This window comes from Oryctolagus cuniculus, chromosome 4 (genome assembly GCF_964237555.1).
Source record: "Oryctolagus cuniculus chromosome 4, mOryCun1.1, whole genome shotgun sequence".
In the NCBI taxonomy this organism is placed as follows: Eukaryota; Metazoa; Chordata; class Mammalia; order Lagomorpha; family Leporidae; genus Oryctolagus; species Oryctolagus cuniculus.
Window position 1 is genome coordinate 142,257,676 of NC_091435.1, and position 15,481 is coordinate 142,273,156.

Genomic DNA, 15,481 nt, shown 5'->3' on the forward strand with positions numbered 1-15,481 from the left:
ATTTAGCATTGCTTCTGCAGTGTACGAGTGGGCCAGCGTCTCCACATCCTTGTCAGTAGTTCAGCCATTCTGATCAGTGTGTAATGATCTATTACCACTGCACACTGATTTCCCTGGTGTCTAATGATGTCGAACATCTTTTCATGTGCTAATATGCCTTCTCTATAATCTCTCTGTGTTTTTTGCTCATCTTATAATAGGATTACTTGTTTGACTATTGGGTTTTGGAGCTTCTTTATAAATTCTATTTACTAGCCCTGTCTCAGATATGTGCTATACAAATATTCCTCCCAATCTGTAGCTTGTCTTTTTATCCTCTTAACACAGTCTTTCACAAAGCAAAGGTTTTTTTTAATTTGATGAAGTCCAATTTATTGAATTTTCCTTTTATGAATTGTGCATTTGGTGTGAAGTCTAAGAAGTTTCCCTATCTCTAGATTTGAAGATTTTTCTCCTTTTCTTCTAAAATGTTTACATTTAAATTCACATATATTTTGAGTTAATGTTTTACAAAGTGTGGGGCTTAGAGTGAGGTTCTTTTTGCTTTGCTTTGCTTTGCTTTTATTGTTTCTATGCCAGCAGCACTTGTTAAAAAAAGTTCTTTCTTCCATTGAATTATTTTTGCGCCCTTGTCAGAAATCAGCTGGGCAGGAGTGGGCATTGGCCTAGTAGTTAAGACACCAGTTAAGATGCCCATGCCTTGATTCAACATCGTGGAGTCCCTTGGCTCAGCATCTGGGTTTGATGCCCAGTCCAGCTTCTTACTCCAGCTTCCTGCTAATGCAGACCCTGGGAGGCAGTAGGTGATCATCCCTGCAGTGACTAGGTTCCTGCTACCTATGTGGGAGGTCTGGATTGAGTTTCTGGCTCCCAGAGTTGGCCTTAGCCTGGCCCCAGTCATCACAGGATTTGGGGGAATGAACCTAGAGATGGAAGGGCTCCCTCTTTCTCTCTCTCTCTCTCTCCATCGCTCAAATAAATACACATACATAAAAATTTTAAAATTGGCTGAATATATTTGTGTGCATTAATTTCTGGGTTTTCTCTTTGTTCCACTTATCTGTATGTATAGTCTTGACTACTATAGCTATATAATATTATATCTCCAAATTAGGTAGACTTATTCCTCACTTATTTTTTTTTGCAAATTTGTTTTAGTCATTCTAGTTTCTTTGCCTTTCTACAAAAATTTTAGAATAATGTTTCCTATATCTATAAAATACTTTGCTGGAATTTTGATAGGAATTGCATTAAACCTCTATATCAATTTGAGCACAATTTATATGTTTATTATATTGAGTCTTCCTATTCATAAACCTGGTATATCTCTATAACTTGCCATTTCTTTAGATCTTCCATGATTAATTTAATCAGCTTTTTGTAGGTATCAGCATATAAATCCTATACATGTTTTTCTATATTTACAACTATTTAATTTTTAAGCAATTCTAATTTCAAGGTCCTTATGTCCATTTCTAGTACATAGCAATAAATTGAATTTTATGTTTATCTTGTGTCCTACAACTTTGCTGAAATCAACTGTATTTTTTTTTTTTTTTTTGGACAGGCAGAGTTAGAGTTAGACAGTGAGAGAGAGAAACAGAGAGAAAGGTCTTCCTTCCATTGGTTCACCTGCCAAATAGCTGCCATGGCTGGTGCACTGTGCCGATCCAAAGCCAGGAGGCAGGCACTTCCTCCTGGTTTCCCATGCAGGTGCAGGGCCCAAGCACTTGGGCCATCCTCCACTGCCCTCCCGGGCCACAGCAGAGAGCTGGACTGGAAGAGGAGCAACCGGGACAGAATCCAGTGCCCCAACTGGGACTAGAACCCAGGGTGCCAGCGCCGCAGGCGGAAGCTAGTGAGCTGCAGCACCGGCCCAACTGTAGTTTTTATGAAGATCCCTTGAGATTTTCTACAGTTCATCATCTGAAAATAGGACAATGACAATTTTAGTCTTCCTTTCCAACATGAATACTTTCATTTCCTTTTCTTATCTTATTGCATGGGTTAGAACTTCTAGCACTATGTTCAGTAAGAGTGATGAAGGTGGACATGCCTCATTTCCACTATCAGAGGGAAACTTTAATCTTTCACTGTCAAAGATTATGTTAGCTGAAGGTTTTCCAGATGGTTTTTATTTTCTAAATTGCTCATAACATTTATTATTAGCTATTATTAAGGCAGAAAGTGGGGACAGGAAGCTCATGCATATGCTGCACAATTTCACAAGATGCATTGCAGGGAAAAACAAAGCTACTGATTTTGATGGACTGTATCCTAGGGTCTTGGCAGGCACCTTCCTGAGGGAGGTGGGCCTCTAATTCCTGGTGGAGGGGGTCTCATTCCTGGAAGGGACATGCCTATTGGTGTCCCTTGAGCAAGAAGAAGCCCAACTGGTGGACATGTGGGTGGTCTCATACCTGGTAGAGGAGCCATAATGCCAGGAGGTGGGATTGCTCTGTTTATAGGCATGTGTAGAGTCTCCCAGGTCTCCAGCAATGCTGGCAGTAGCAGCAACAGCAACAGCTGCTATGGTGCCTCTTCCCTGTGGCATTGTCTGCAGTGATGGCTCTCAATTTCTCAGATGGGGCCTGATAATCTAGCAAGAGGCTGGGGAATTGTGACTTCAGCTGGTCCTCCTCTGTCAGCAGCCCTGCTCAACCCCAGGGCCTCCTGCAACTCCAGGACGTGGTATCCAAGCCATGCCAGTGTCTTCGGGAACTGGCCCCTCAAATACCAAGTTCTCCCCACACAGCAACACCAGAACCAAATCTTCATGCTCTGGTTGCTTTGCATTCGTTGGCTTTATCTTTCTGAACTCATCACTATCACAGAAGATTTAATTCATATGCTTGTCAAAAGCTTTAAAGATGCCAATTACGATTCAGCCACCTTGCAGGATACATCTTATTCTATAGTTGATGTGCTGTAGCATCTTGCATTCTTTTTTTAAGATTTATCTATTTATTTATTTATTTGAAAGGTAGAATTGCAGAGAGAGAGAGAGAGAGGTCTTTCAACTGCTGGTTCACTCCCTGTGTGACTGCAACAGCTGGAGCTAGGCTAGGCCAGGAGCCTGGATCTCCATCCAGGTCTCTCACATAGGTGGCAGGGACCCAAGTACTTGGACTATCTTTCACTGCCTTCCCAGGCATATTAGCAGGGAGCTGGATCAAAAGTGGAGCAGCCAAGATTCTAACTGGTGCTCATATGGGATGCCAGTATTGCCAAGTGGCAGGTTAACCTGCTGCACAACAATGCCAGCCTGGGAACACAATTTTTGATTCATTCTGCCAATCTTTATCTTTTAATTACTGTGTTTAGGCCATTAATGTTTAATGTAATTATTTCTGTTAAGACTTAAGTCTATCATTTAATTTTTTGTTTCCTGTTTATTCTGTTTTTCATGTCACTGTTTCCTTTTCCTTCAATTTCTGTGAGTTACTTGAATATTTTTTCAGAGTTACATTTTGATTTCTTCATAGCGTTTTTTGAGTGTATCTCTTTGTATAGCTTGTTAGTGGTTGATCTAGGTATTACTTTATTTATACACAACAACTGCAATCCACTGAGGTTATTGATTTACCAGTTCAAATGTAGTGCAAAGCCTTATCTCCCTTTCATCTTAAATATTCTCTCTACATTTAGAATGACATCAGATGGTCATATAAGATTTGCTTCCATTCCAAACATCTAGAAAACTTTTTTGATTATTCACAAAATTTTTATTTTCAACAATCAAAAATGAGAAATGACCCCTGTGGGGAGCAACTCGGACTAGACTAAGTTACTGGAATTAAGACTTATTCTATGCATCTGCTCTCCCACAATATGGCGCTGGGAGAGGAGGAAACAGCTTCTACGCAGCTGTCTCTTGCCAACTTGAGTGATGACCTGCAGGAGCTGATTCTGCTCCTGATTGGAGGAGAGCAGCATACTCGGCGTGTGGGCAGCCGAGTTGGGATTGGCGGAAGAGGACTATAAAGGAGGAGAGAGACAACATGCACCAGGAACATCTAAAGGGAATACCTGAGCAGCCCCCGAGAGAGCCGGCCGGCGGTGTGCCGCTCCCCCGCGGAAGTGGGGAAAGTGGCAGGGGGAACCGCCCTTCCACAGAGGTGGAAGGGATGGTAGCCAACCCAGGAAGAACCAGCAGCAAACCCGGGGAGGGCCGAGCAGACAAAAGAACAGCGCAGGGTCCTGTGTCGTTCCTCCACGAAGAAGGGGAGCGACAGACCCCAATGTCTTTCAATTGGTTGTAAATGTTCATTTTATGTTTCAACTTGGCTGGACCACAATGCCCAGTTATTGGCCAAACATTAAGACTAGATGTCACTGTAAAGATATTTCATAGACAAATTTCACATTTACAATCAGTTGACCTCAAAATTACCTTAAATAATGAGATATGGGCTTCATCCAGTTAGTTGAATACCTTAAGAATACTTTAAGGCTTCCTAGTGAAGTAGTTATGCCTGCAGACTATTTTAAGCAAATATAAAAGACTATAATGGGGAAATTATGCTTGTTTTCAGCCTGCTAGCCTACCCTTAGATAGCAAATTCCAGACTATAACTTTGCATCTATCAAACACCACCTCAAAGAAAGCTGGTGTAGCTGTATTAATCTGATGCAAAATTGATTTGAAGTTCAAAAAGAAACTTTAGTATATTAGTTTATAAAATCAAAGCCTTAAGCAGTATATAGATGTTGACTAAACAAAATACTAAAAAACAGTCACTTCTTACAATAGCCCCCCAAAAAGTACTTGCTCATAAAATTAACAAGAAACCCAAAAACCTATGTGAAGAAAACTGTTAACCACTTCTGCAGGGCACAGGAAGAAATAAACAAATAAAATAATATACTTTGTATTTGAATAGAAACACTCAACATCATGTTATGTTAAGTCTTCCCAATTTGCAAATTTAATGTAACACTAACAAAAATGCAATTTTTCTTTCTGGAGCTAAGAAGTTGATTATAAATTTAGAAGAATAAATGCACAAAATTACTCAGGATGCTCTAGGAAAAAAAAAGAGCAAGGCAGGAATTTGGTGCGGCATTTAAGATACTGCATGGGACAACTGTACTCCACGTCTGAGGCCTGGGTTCAAGTCCTGGTGTGCTCCTATCCCAGCTTCCGGCTCACATGCACCTTGTGAGACAGCAGGTGATGGCTCAAGTACAGGAGGCCCAGGAGGAGCTCCTGCCTTCTGGCTCACCTGGCCCAGTTCTCACTGTTAGGAGCATTTGGGAAGTGAGCCAGTGGATGGGAGTTCCTCCCTCCCTCCCTCTCTCTCTCTCTCTCTCTCTCTCTCTCCCTTTTCTTCCCTCCTTCTCCCTCCCCCTCTCCCCTTTCCCTCCCTCCTCCTCCCTCCCTTTCCCCCCTCCCTCCCCTCCCCTCCCCCCTTTCCCTCCCTCCTCCTCCCTCCCCCTCTCCCTCCCCTCTCCCTCCCCCTCCCCTCCCCCTCTTTTTTTCCTTTTCCCTCCCCCTCCCCCTCTCCCTCTCCCTCCCTGCCTTTCCAAATAAATAAAATAAATGAAATTTGTAAATAAAAGAAATAAAAAGGTTAATGAAAAGTGTTTTCAATGAGTATCACAAAGGAAGATTAATATATAAAGAGCACCTAAAAACTGAGGAAAAGCCAATAATTCTGTAGACAAAATATAAAAATGTCTAAGAGGAGACAGTTCACAGAAAAAGACATGCACAAGTCCCCTCCCGACGTGAAAAGAGCTTCAAAGTCGTTCACATCACAACAAATGCAAACGGAAAGGGGGGGGGGGCTCTTGTGCTGACCCATTCCAGCGCTCACCGTGTTGATTCTTTCCTGTTACTTCAAGTTTCCCCGTTTTGTTATCTCCTTTACGTCTAGAGAACTTCCCTTTGCCGTTATTTCGGAGCAGTCCTGATAATGCTGACACATTACCTTAGTTTTCTATCGTTTTCCCCTTCAATCCCAAAGACTGTTTGTGGTGGCTCGAGGATTCTGGGTTGGTGGTTTGTTCTTTCACACTTACAGATGTGCTCCTTTCCTCTGGTCTGCATGGCTGCTACTGAGAAATCTGCTCATTCAGATCCGCTCCCCTTTACTTGAAGTGCCAGGCTCTCTTGCCGCTTTCAAGATTTTTTGTCTTTAGTTTGCAAAGGCTTGGGCATGATCTGGCCTTGCTGTGGGTCTGCTTGGGTTCATCCTGTCTACCATTCTCTCAGCTTTTTGGGTCTGCAGGCTTATGCACAGTGCCCAGCTTGAGAAATTTTCAGTGTTATTTCTTTCAGTCATTTTCCCACCTTATCCTCTTTCTCTTCTCCTTCCAGGACTGGGAAGACTTTTTTGTTATGATCTCAGGGTCCCTGCGGCCCTATTAAAGTTGTGTTCAGTCTGCTCGCCCTTTGTCATTCCGAATGCGTGGTTACTGATGTTCTAGCTAACACTTCCCTGGCCTTCTTCTGCCCTCTTCGTTTTGCTGTTGACTCCATCCACTGAAGTTTTTATAAATTTCAGTCATTATATTTTTCAGTTCTAAAATTTATATTTGGTTCAACTTTATATTTCTCTGGTGATATTTTCATTTTACTTTTCTGAGACATTTTACTTTTGTTTCAAGTATGTTTGTAATTGCTTTTAAAGCATTTTTATGATGGCTGATTTAAAATCTTTATCATACGATCCTAAAATCGCTGGCAGCTTGGTGTTGGTGCCTATTGATATGTGATTTTTTATATTAATTTATTTATTTGAAAGGCACAGTTAAGAGAGAGAGAGAGAGAGAGAGAGTCTTCAATCCACTGATTCACTTCCCAAATGGTTGTGATGGCCAGAGCTGGGCCAATCTGAAGTTAGGAGCCAGGAGTTTCTTCCGGGTCTCCCATGCAGGTGCAGGGGCCCAAGGACTTGGGCCATTCTCTACTGCTTTCCCAGGCCACAGCAGAGAGCTGGATCAGAAGAGGAGCAGCTGGGACTCAAATCAGCACCTACATAGGATGCAGGCACTACTGCAAGCGGCTGCTTTACCATTACATCACAGTGCCAGCTCCGATATCTGATATTTTTTTTAAATATTCTATTTTTTTATTTATTTGAAAATCATAGCATCATAGAGAGGGAAACAAATACGTAGAGAGAAAGGAGAGAGAGAAATATCTTCCATCCACTTGTTCACTTCCCAAACGGCTGCAATAGCAGAGTTTGGACCAGACCAAACCCAGGAGTCCAGAATTCCATCCTGGTCTCCCACATGGATGGCAGGGGCCCAGACAATTAAGCCCCCTCCCCAGCCTTCTCGAGCTGGATCCAAGCGGAGCAGCCAGGAATCAAACCAGCACCCCAATATTGGATGCTGGCTTCGCACGTGGGAGCTTATCCACTGTGCCCCAGCACCAGCCCCAGTGCATGGCACTTAATTGAAACCTGGGTGTGTGGGGTGTTACGCTGGACTGTATCCTATCTGGACCTTCTTCTTTAGCTGGCTTTGACATTGCTCCAGCAGTCAAGGATGAGTGTAAGGGCATCTCATTATTGCAGGTGCAGGTGTTAAGCCCAGGGTCCCCCCTCAGCCTCCTGTGACATCTGAGGACAGGTGGGTGAGTTCCTTGTTACTGCTGCATGGGGGGAGAAGCCCCAGCTTCCCACTGGGCCTCCGCTGCCACCTCCTTGGCTGGGAGCCGTGGGAGCGCCTCCTTACTCTTTTCCACATGGCCTCTGTGACGCCATGGAGGGAGGACAGCCTTCTCTCTGCTAGGCCGTCATTAGGTTTCTCTGCTACACAGCTGCGTGGTGGAAGAACGCTTCATTGCTCATGGGGACGGAAGTCCACATCTGAAGCTGACTCTGGGGAAGGATGGGCCTGTTTGTCCTCTAGCGGGGATTAACAGTTCTGTCCTTGGCCCCTCTGCTTCCGTCCCAGCAGGAGTGTTGGGACACTGTTATGGTTTAGTAAGAGCGGAGTCTAGGTTCACTCTTTGGTCATGGCTGGCATGAACGGGGTGTGGCAGCAGGGTACCCCCCTCTCCCCGGTGCTCCTGAACTAGAATAGAACCATCACCTAGAAGTTCTTGGTCTTGGTAGGCTCTCCCTTTCTTGGTCCTTTGGTCATTGAGAACAGAATTTCACCAGGACGATTTTTGTTTGTGTTTCAGAATGCTGATTTCTTCAGCTTCAAGTCCGAGACAGCACATAAGGAAACCCAGGGGTCTCACTGTTGTCTCATTATTTGGTCCTAAGCTCCCCAGCTTGTATATTATACTTAAGAAAAAATTACATCTACTCCATTTTTTCTGGAAATGAAAGTCAAGCACTGCTTTTACAAATTTGAAAACATCTTGAATTATTACCGATTCTCTAATCTAGTTCCTGTGTCCTTTCTTTTCCTACCCTCACGTACTCAGTGACGAGAAGGGTACCTTGCATGTCTGTTTGCAACAGTACAGCTCACCCTTGGGTTAATAATTATGAAATAGGTGACCATGAATAGAGGAATGGGGTTGAGGGGAGTTTTAGAACAAATGGTAAAAGGAAATACCAGATGCAAAACAAAAAGTAGTGCTGCCTTTTGGATATGGCTCAGGTGTGGCCCTCAAAGGCTCATGTGCTTCCAGTGTGGTGGTGTCGAGAGGAGTTGGAACATGTAGGAGGTGGGGCCTGGAGGGAGGTAATTAGGTTATCTGGGGCATTATTTTTGGAAAAGATGGCTGAAGTTCTCATGAGTGCTAGTTAGATCCTGTGAGTTACGAAAGGAACAAGCTTGGTCCCTGGACCTCTCTGGCTTCTTGTGTCATCAGGTGAGCTCTTCTGTATTCCCTCCGGCCACTGAAACTCCCTCTACCATGAGGAGCTCACCAAGGCCAACCACACGGAGCCTCCTGATCTTGGACGTGGAGCCTTCAAGTCAGTTGGCTAAATAAATCTCCTTTCTTTATAAAGTAGACCACCTCAGGATTTATTACAGCCACAAGAAATGAACACAGTTGGGTTAATGTTTTTAAAAAGGTAACTCATCTCAAATATATTAGCTTTATAACCCTTGTAGCAATCCATGAGCTGGGTATCATTGGGGTTGCTAGAGGTGGTACACATTCCCACGTCCCAGGAGCTGGAGCCAGCTGCGTCTGCCCCCTTTCCTACATAAGCAAAGGTTTTCCCAGAATCCCTAACAAGCAGACTTCCACGAGTACACTTCAAAAGGTTTGGAGAAGAACTGAATTTAACAATGACTTCATTTTGGTCCCAAAAAATTGTGAAATCCATGCATTCAAGAGGTATTGAAAAAGTTCATGGAAATGTGTATTAGGAAGAAAACTTGCACAGATTTCTGTTCCATTTTTCCAAGAACTTTCTGGAATAGCCTCTTATTTGCACATCATTGCAATCAGAACCATGTCACAAGGCCATTTCTCACTGCAAAGAAATATGGAAAAGCTAGTGAGTATTACGGTAAGGAGAAGCAGGTTGAGAATGGCTGCTGGGCCCACCACCCTTACAAATTCACCGTCATCCGTGACTGTTAACCAGAGTAGCCTTCATTTACAGCTGACAAAAATCTCCAGGGAGCCTACTCATTTATCACGGGAATATTCAATATGCTTCCATGTTGGCAAACTTTTGAAATGAATAATAACTTTAAAGAAAACGAAGTTTAACTTCTATTTGATGTCTGGGAATCTGTGAAAAATGTAGTGTTTTATAGAAAGGGCAGGAGAGGTTTTTATATTTAACCAAAGGGAGCATGCATTTAAGGAGATTACCAAGCATTGTATTAGGCAATGGGCACTATTAAGTCTCACACTCAATGCCCTGAAAGTTAGGGCAACTCCAGTGGCCATGTATAAAGGTGAGCCACCCACCCTCTTTGTCTGCTTTGGTCACTCTATGGAAGGCGCTGTGTTCTGTGCATCTGTTGGAAGTCCAGCTGCAAGGTGTCAGTTTGGTGACAGCGTTAGCATTATCTGTCCCTGATGTACAAAAGAGAGACACAAGGGTGCAGAGAGAGGAAGGTGCATGCTGCCAGCGCCAGGCAGATCTGAGTGCTTTGTTTAGCCCTGGTTTTCCTTGAGGGGCACCTGGCACCTAGAGCAACCAAGAGCAGGTAATTTCAGAGGGGAAAAAAAAAATCTTGCACTCTACATGAGTGCTAATTGCCCAGCAGTAGAAAATAGCAGGCAGATATGAAACCCCAAAGGTTGGTGATAACTGTATTTAACCTCTCCTAAAAGAACATTAAAGAGGCATTAATACTTCCGTGGGGGGGGGACCCCAATGTGTGAAAAAAGAAACAGAGATTGCTGACAGAGTCACTTTGCACCCGAGGGAAGCGTGCCAGAATCAATTGCTGGTAGGAGGCCAGGGGAATGAGAGCGTGTTGTGGATTGCAATCACATTCTACATCTCTAAAAGCTTCTCTGGACAGATTGTAAATTACCCTGACCTTAAAGGAAACGTTCCCACAAAGCCTCTGGTTTTTATGAACATTCCACCTGGCTGGTCTGACCCGGCTTCAGCTAAAGTGAAAAATGAGCCAAGAAGCCAGCTGAGCTGTACAGAGCCTGGGGTCAGGTTGCACGTTCCATTCTCTTTGGCTGCTCACATGTAGTTAGAGAGAAAAGAGCATTATTTCCAGAAACAATAACCAAACCCAAGCCCAGCTGGGAACGGCTACCTGCTGTCCCAACCTTGCTGTGGCATTTGTTAAAACCAGTGTGACACTTGGGGTTTCCCTTCAGGTTTCCAAGCCGCTGGTGAGAGGACCAGGCAGCATTGTGGTGACGGCAGGTTATTGGATAAGTGCTAGGAGGTGCTTTTGATTGAAAACAGACACAGACACTGGAAAACTTAAGCCAAAAAGATATGAAATTGGAAGGGTACTGGCTGGGGAGCGAGGCATCACCAGGATCCTGCCGTAAGATCTTTTGTTCAGGGGCCAGTGCATCCCATATGGATGCCGGTTCAAGTCCCAGCTGCTCCACTTCCAACCCAGCTCCCTGCTAATGTGCCTGGGAAAACAGTGGAAGACAGCCCAAGTGCCACGTAGGAGACCCAGAAGAAGCTCCTGGCTCCTGACTTCAGATTGGCCCAGGTCTGGCCACTCTGGCCATTGCAGCCATTTGGAGAATGAACCAGAAGATGGAAGATCAATCTCTCTCTCTGCCTTTCAAATAAATAAACAAATCTTAAGAGAAAAAAAAAAAGATCTATGGCTCAGCCCAGTGCCATAGGCAACTGCAGGTACTGTGAGCAGCCCTGTCGTTGGCTCCTCCCCCCAAAGCTGTGCACCTCACTGCCCTGTGCATGCCCTCTGAGCTGTGAGTTCCTTGATGAGCCAGGAGCAGCCCCAGCACCCCCTCCGGGTTCAGCACAAACTGTGAGGGTTTCACTGAGGCCACAGGGCCACTCTCAAGCTCAGGCTAACAGAGGGTGGAGAATTCTCTATACAAAGGGTCTACTGAGCACCCCAAGCTACAGCAGCTGCTGTAGATGAATTAGAAAAACTGAAGGGCTACTCCGTGTGCTACCCGAATTTCATACATAACACTATGTATCTAACAGTGTTTATTATTATATCATATATGGATATATATATTATATTCTAAGAAAAACTTGAGTTTTCTGGCAATCAATTATTAAATATTCATGGAGCAGATTGGGTCCTGATGAAGACCTTATTCTCAACTCCAATACAAGAGAGGCTAAAAATCTTTATGTGGGAGGCCAGTGCTGTGGCGTAGTGGGTAAAGTCACTGCCTGTGATGCTGGCCTCCCATATGGACACCGGTTCCTGTCCTGGCTGCTCCACTTCTGATCCAGCTCCCTGCTAATGTGCCTGGGAAAAGCAGCAGAAAATGGTTCAAGTGCTTGGGTCCCTGCACTCATGTGGGAGACCTGGAAGAAGCTCTGGTTCCTGGCTTCTGCCTGGCTCAGACCTTGCCATTGCAGCCATCTGGGGAGTGAACCAGTGGATGAAAGATCTCTCTCTCTCTCTCTCTCTCTCTCTCTCTCTCTCTTTCTTTGTAACTCTGATTTTCAAATAAATAAACAAACCTTTTAAAAAAAGCTTTACATAGGATTTACATCGGGCCTCTTTCAGACTGAAAATTTGTGCCAGTTTTCTGCCAACCACACCTCAACCCCCTCCTCCAGCCTGCATCTTCTTGGCCCTTTCTCTACTAAAATGTAAAAAAAAAATTATTTATTAAAGATTTATTTATTTTATTTGAAAGTCAGTGTTACAGAGAGGGAGAGGCAGAGGCAGAGAGACAGAGATCTTCCATCTGCTGGTTCACTCCTCAAATGACTGCAATGGCTGGAGCTGGGCCAGTCTGAAGCCACAGCCAGGAACTTCTTCCAGGTCTCCCACATGGGTGCAGGGGCCCCAACACTTGGGCTATCCTTTGCTGTATTAGCAGGGAGCTGTATTGGAAGAGGAGCATCTGGGACTAGAACCAGTGCCTATATGTGGCCCATAGGCTTTACCCGCTAATGCCACTGCACTGGCCCCCTGGCCGTTTCTTTAGACATTTGCTTCTGAGCTGGGTGCTACAGGGGACGCAGTACAGGAAGAAGAGAGGGAAACCCCATGAACAGGTAGGGCTGTCACCTAACAACACCTGTCTGGGTGCTGGGAGCTCTACCATGTATTATATCCTTGGACAAGTTATATCAACTTCAGATTTATTTGAAAAGCAGAGTTACAGTGAGAGAGGAAGAGACAGAGAGAGAGAGAGAGAGAGAGGAGACCTTCTGTCTGCTGGTTCACTTGCCAAATGTCCTCAACAACCAGGCCTGGGCCAGGAGCCGGGAGCCTCATCTGGGTCTCCCACATGGGTGCAATGCTGTATTCCACTGCTTTCCCAGGCACTTTAGCAAGGAGCTGGATTGGAAGTGGAGCAGCCGGGACTTGAACCGGTGCCCATATGGGATGCTAGCATCACAGGCAGCAGCTTAACCTGCTGTGCCACAGCACCAGCCCCTGAAGTCTGCCCTTTCTAAAGTGTCCCCTTCTCCATCAGGCCTTCCTCAGTCTCCTGTAGAGAGGGGATCCCTCCCTCCTCTGGGCTGCTTTTGCCTTTGATTGGGCCTTTTTGATAGCACTCAATACAGGCGGGGAAGGCTGTGGAACAGCAGGAATCCTCCCCACCCCCTAGCAGCCATCACAGCGCCTTGGCGGAGCAGCCCTTCCACGCCCGGTCACGCTGAATTCTCCATGGTAAACTCCCCTTTTAGCATCTGCAATTTGCCGGTTGGTTGTCTAAACTGCATTTTTGCAACTACAACAAAAAAGATAGATTTTGTACTGATGGTAGAGTCATAGAATCAAGGTTTGGGTTCTACATTTACTACACACAAAATTACACCAAAATAGTCTCTAACAATGTCCTTAGGGAGGGGCCGTGCTGGAGACTGGGGGACGGCTGTCTTCTGGAAGTCCAACACATGCATTTTTATCTCTGTGTGTGTTTCCTGGGGTAAGCAGTAGATGACAGATGAATGCATTTAGGAAAACAGCCCATTTAAAAAACCCAGAACCTCATCAGTGAGGCAACAGGTTCACATGAGGCTAAGTAGAGGGGAACTGAGGCGTTCTGAGGGAACAACATAGTCATTTCCAGCTTGTGCTCATTCTGTGACAATGAAAGAGGAATGTCTAACATTGTTTAAATTATTTTTGAGCTCAAATAGCTCAATCTGTGTACATTCAAAAGCGTGTGTGATACAATTCCACTGCATTGTCCCGGGCTAAAGCGCTCACTCAGTCTTAGCTCACTGGTGCTACTCAAGGTTCTGTTGTATGCACTAGCTTTTCAGCAAATTGCAACTGGTGGTGGTAGAAATGAGGCAATGGAAATCTATCTGGTCTGTTAAAAATGTCCCAGAAATGCGCTAAGAGCCATCTTCGCTCTAGTCTTGACTGCTGGAAGGTATATGGCTAAATTTCTGGCCTTTCTGCCTTCTCCACTAATGCCCAAAGCAACACTGATGCTTCTCTGAATTTAGGACTCTTTAAAAAAAACCAGTTATTTATTGAAAGACTGAGAGAGGGAGAGTGAGAAAGAGAGACATCCCTTCCATCCACTGCTTCAGAAGCCAGGAACACAGAGGTGGCAGGGATCCAAGTACTTGGGCTATCACCTGCTGCCTCCCAGGAACATTAGCAGGTAGCCAGGACCTGAGCCAGGCACTCCCATATGGGATGCGGGCATCCCAAGTGCAGGCTCAGCCTGCTGGGCCACGATTCCTGGCCAATCTGGGGCTCCTAAGTCGTTATGTCAGCTCACGCTTCTCACTGGTGTCCCTTGGGGTGCTTCTCCACCCACTGAACACAGGCAGGGGCCGCTTGGGCAAGCACTGTGCTGACCCCTGCAGGATGAACTCGCACCATGCACCTGTCTCACCGTGCGGCTGTAGGCTTCTGAAGTCTGTGCTTAACACTGCTCTTCTTGCTGCAACTGGAATTTCTAGCTTGCCCAATCTTGCTGTTTTTTTTTTTTTTTTAAAGCAGATTGTATAAAGTCTTTGCAGAGGACAGTCGCTCTGACTATGTTGATGAGGACAAACTATCCCTGTAATCTTTTAATGACTTCATCATCATAAGCTCAAGCATCTTTATAATAGGGATAGTGTCATTTTTATCTCTTTCTTTCCAGAACTTTACATGACTCCAGCGCATAAAAAAAGTCATCAGGAAATGTTTATCATTGGCTTGCCGTGGGGGGTTTTCCACATGGGTGCCGTGAAGTTTGGAAGTCGTACGAATAGATATTTGTGTGTGTGCTGTTTTCCTTCTCTGGAAGAAGATCCTGCTCCAGCCTGGGCGTGCTGGCGGCTGCTGTGAGCCTTATTCCCCTCCAGGTGTGAGAGGGAGCAGGGCACAGAATGGAGGGAGAACACGAGAGAGATGACAGAATGCAGGCGGCAGGAGGGTCTGGGCCCAGAGACGCCAGGAGGAAGTGAGCACATGAAGAATCCTGAAGACGACTCTTGCCAAATATGTCACAAAGCCACTCTCTGCGGAGACACTCACGGATGGGGTCGGTTTTCGGGGGCATGGGGAAAGCCTCTGTCTCACCTCCTCTGAAAGTATAACCTTGGTGGGGGGCGGGCATTTGGTGCAGCCATTAAAATGATAAGAAGACCAGGGGGTCGCCCAAAACCCCTGAGGGCATCTGTCAGTACCTCTGAGGTCCCTGGGGCTGGCCGGGATCCAGAGCAGCTGAGAGTCTTATAGCTACCCTCCCCGAGCTACTGAGCACGCCACTTAGGCACCAACCAGAGCTAGACCTGCCTCTGAGGACTGCGTGGAAGTCTGTGTTGGCACCGAGTACAGCAGAAGAAAACAAAAGAAAAGGAGCTAAACAGTCCTTGACGAGTTGCGGCTGCTGTGGCTGCGCTACAGGGTGCTGGCCCAAGGAACTTGGCAAAAGCAAAATAAGGCCCCTTTGGAGGAGGACACATCCAAAGCACGCTTCCGAATACCCCCACAAATA

At 45.4% G+C, this 15,481-nt stretch overlaps 1 pseudogene; it reads right to left on the reverse strand.

Annotated features, from left to right (window-relative positions):
• Positions 1 to 2,277: 2,277 nt before the first annotated feature.
• LOC100354200 (small nuclear ribonucleoprotein-associated protein N pseudogene) lies at positions 2,278 to 2,935 on the reverse strand (annotated as a pseudogene).
• Between the last annotated feature and the right edge of the window lie 12,546 nt (positions 2,936 to 15,481).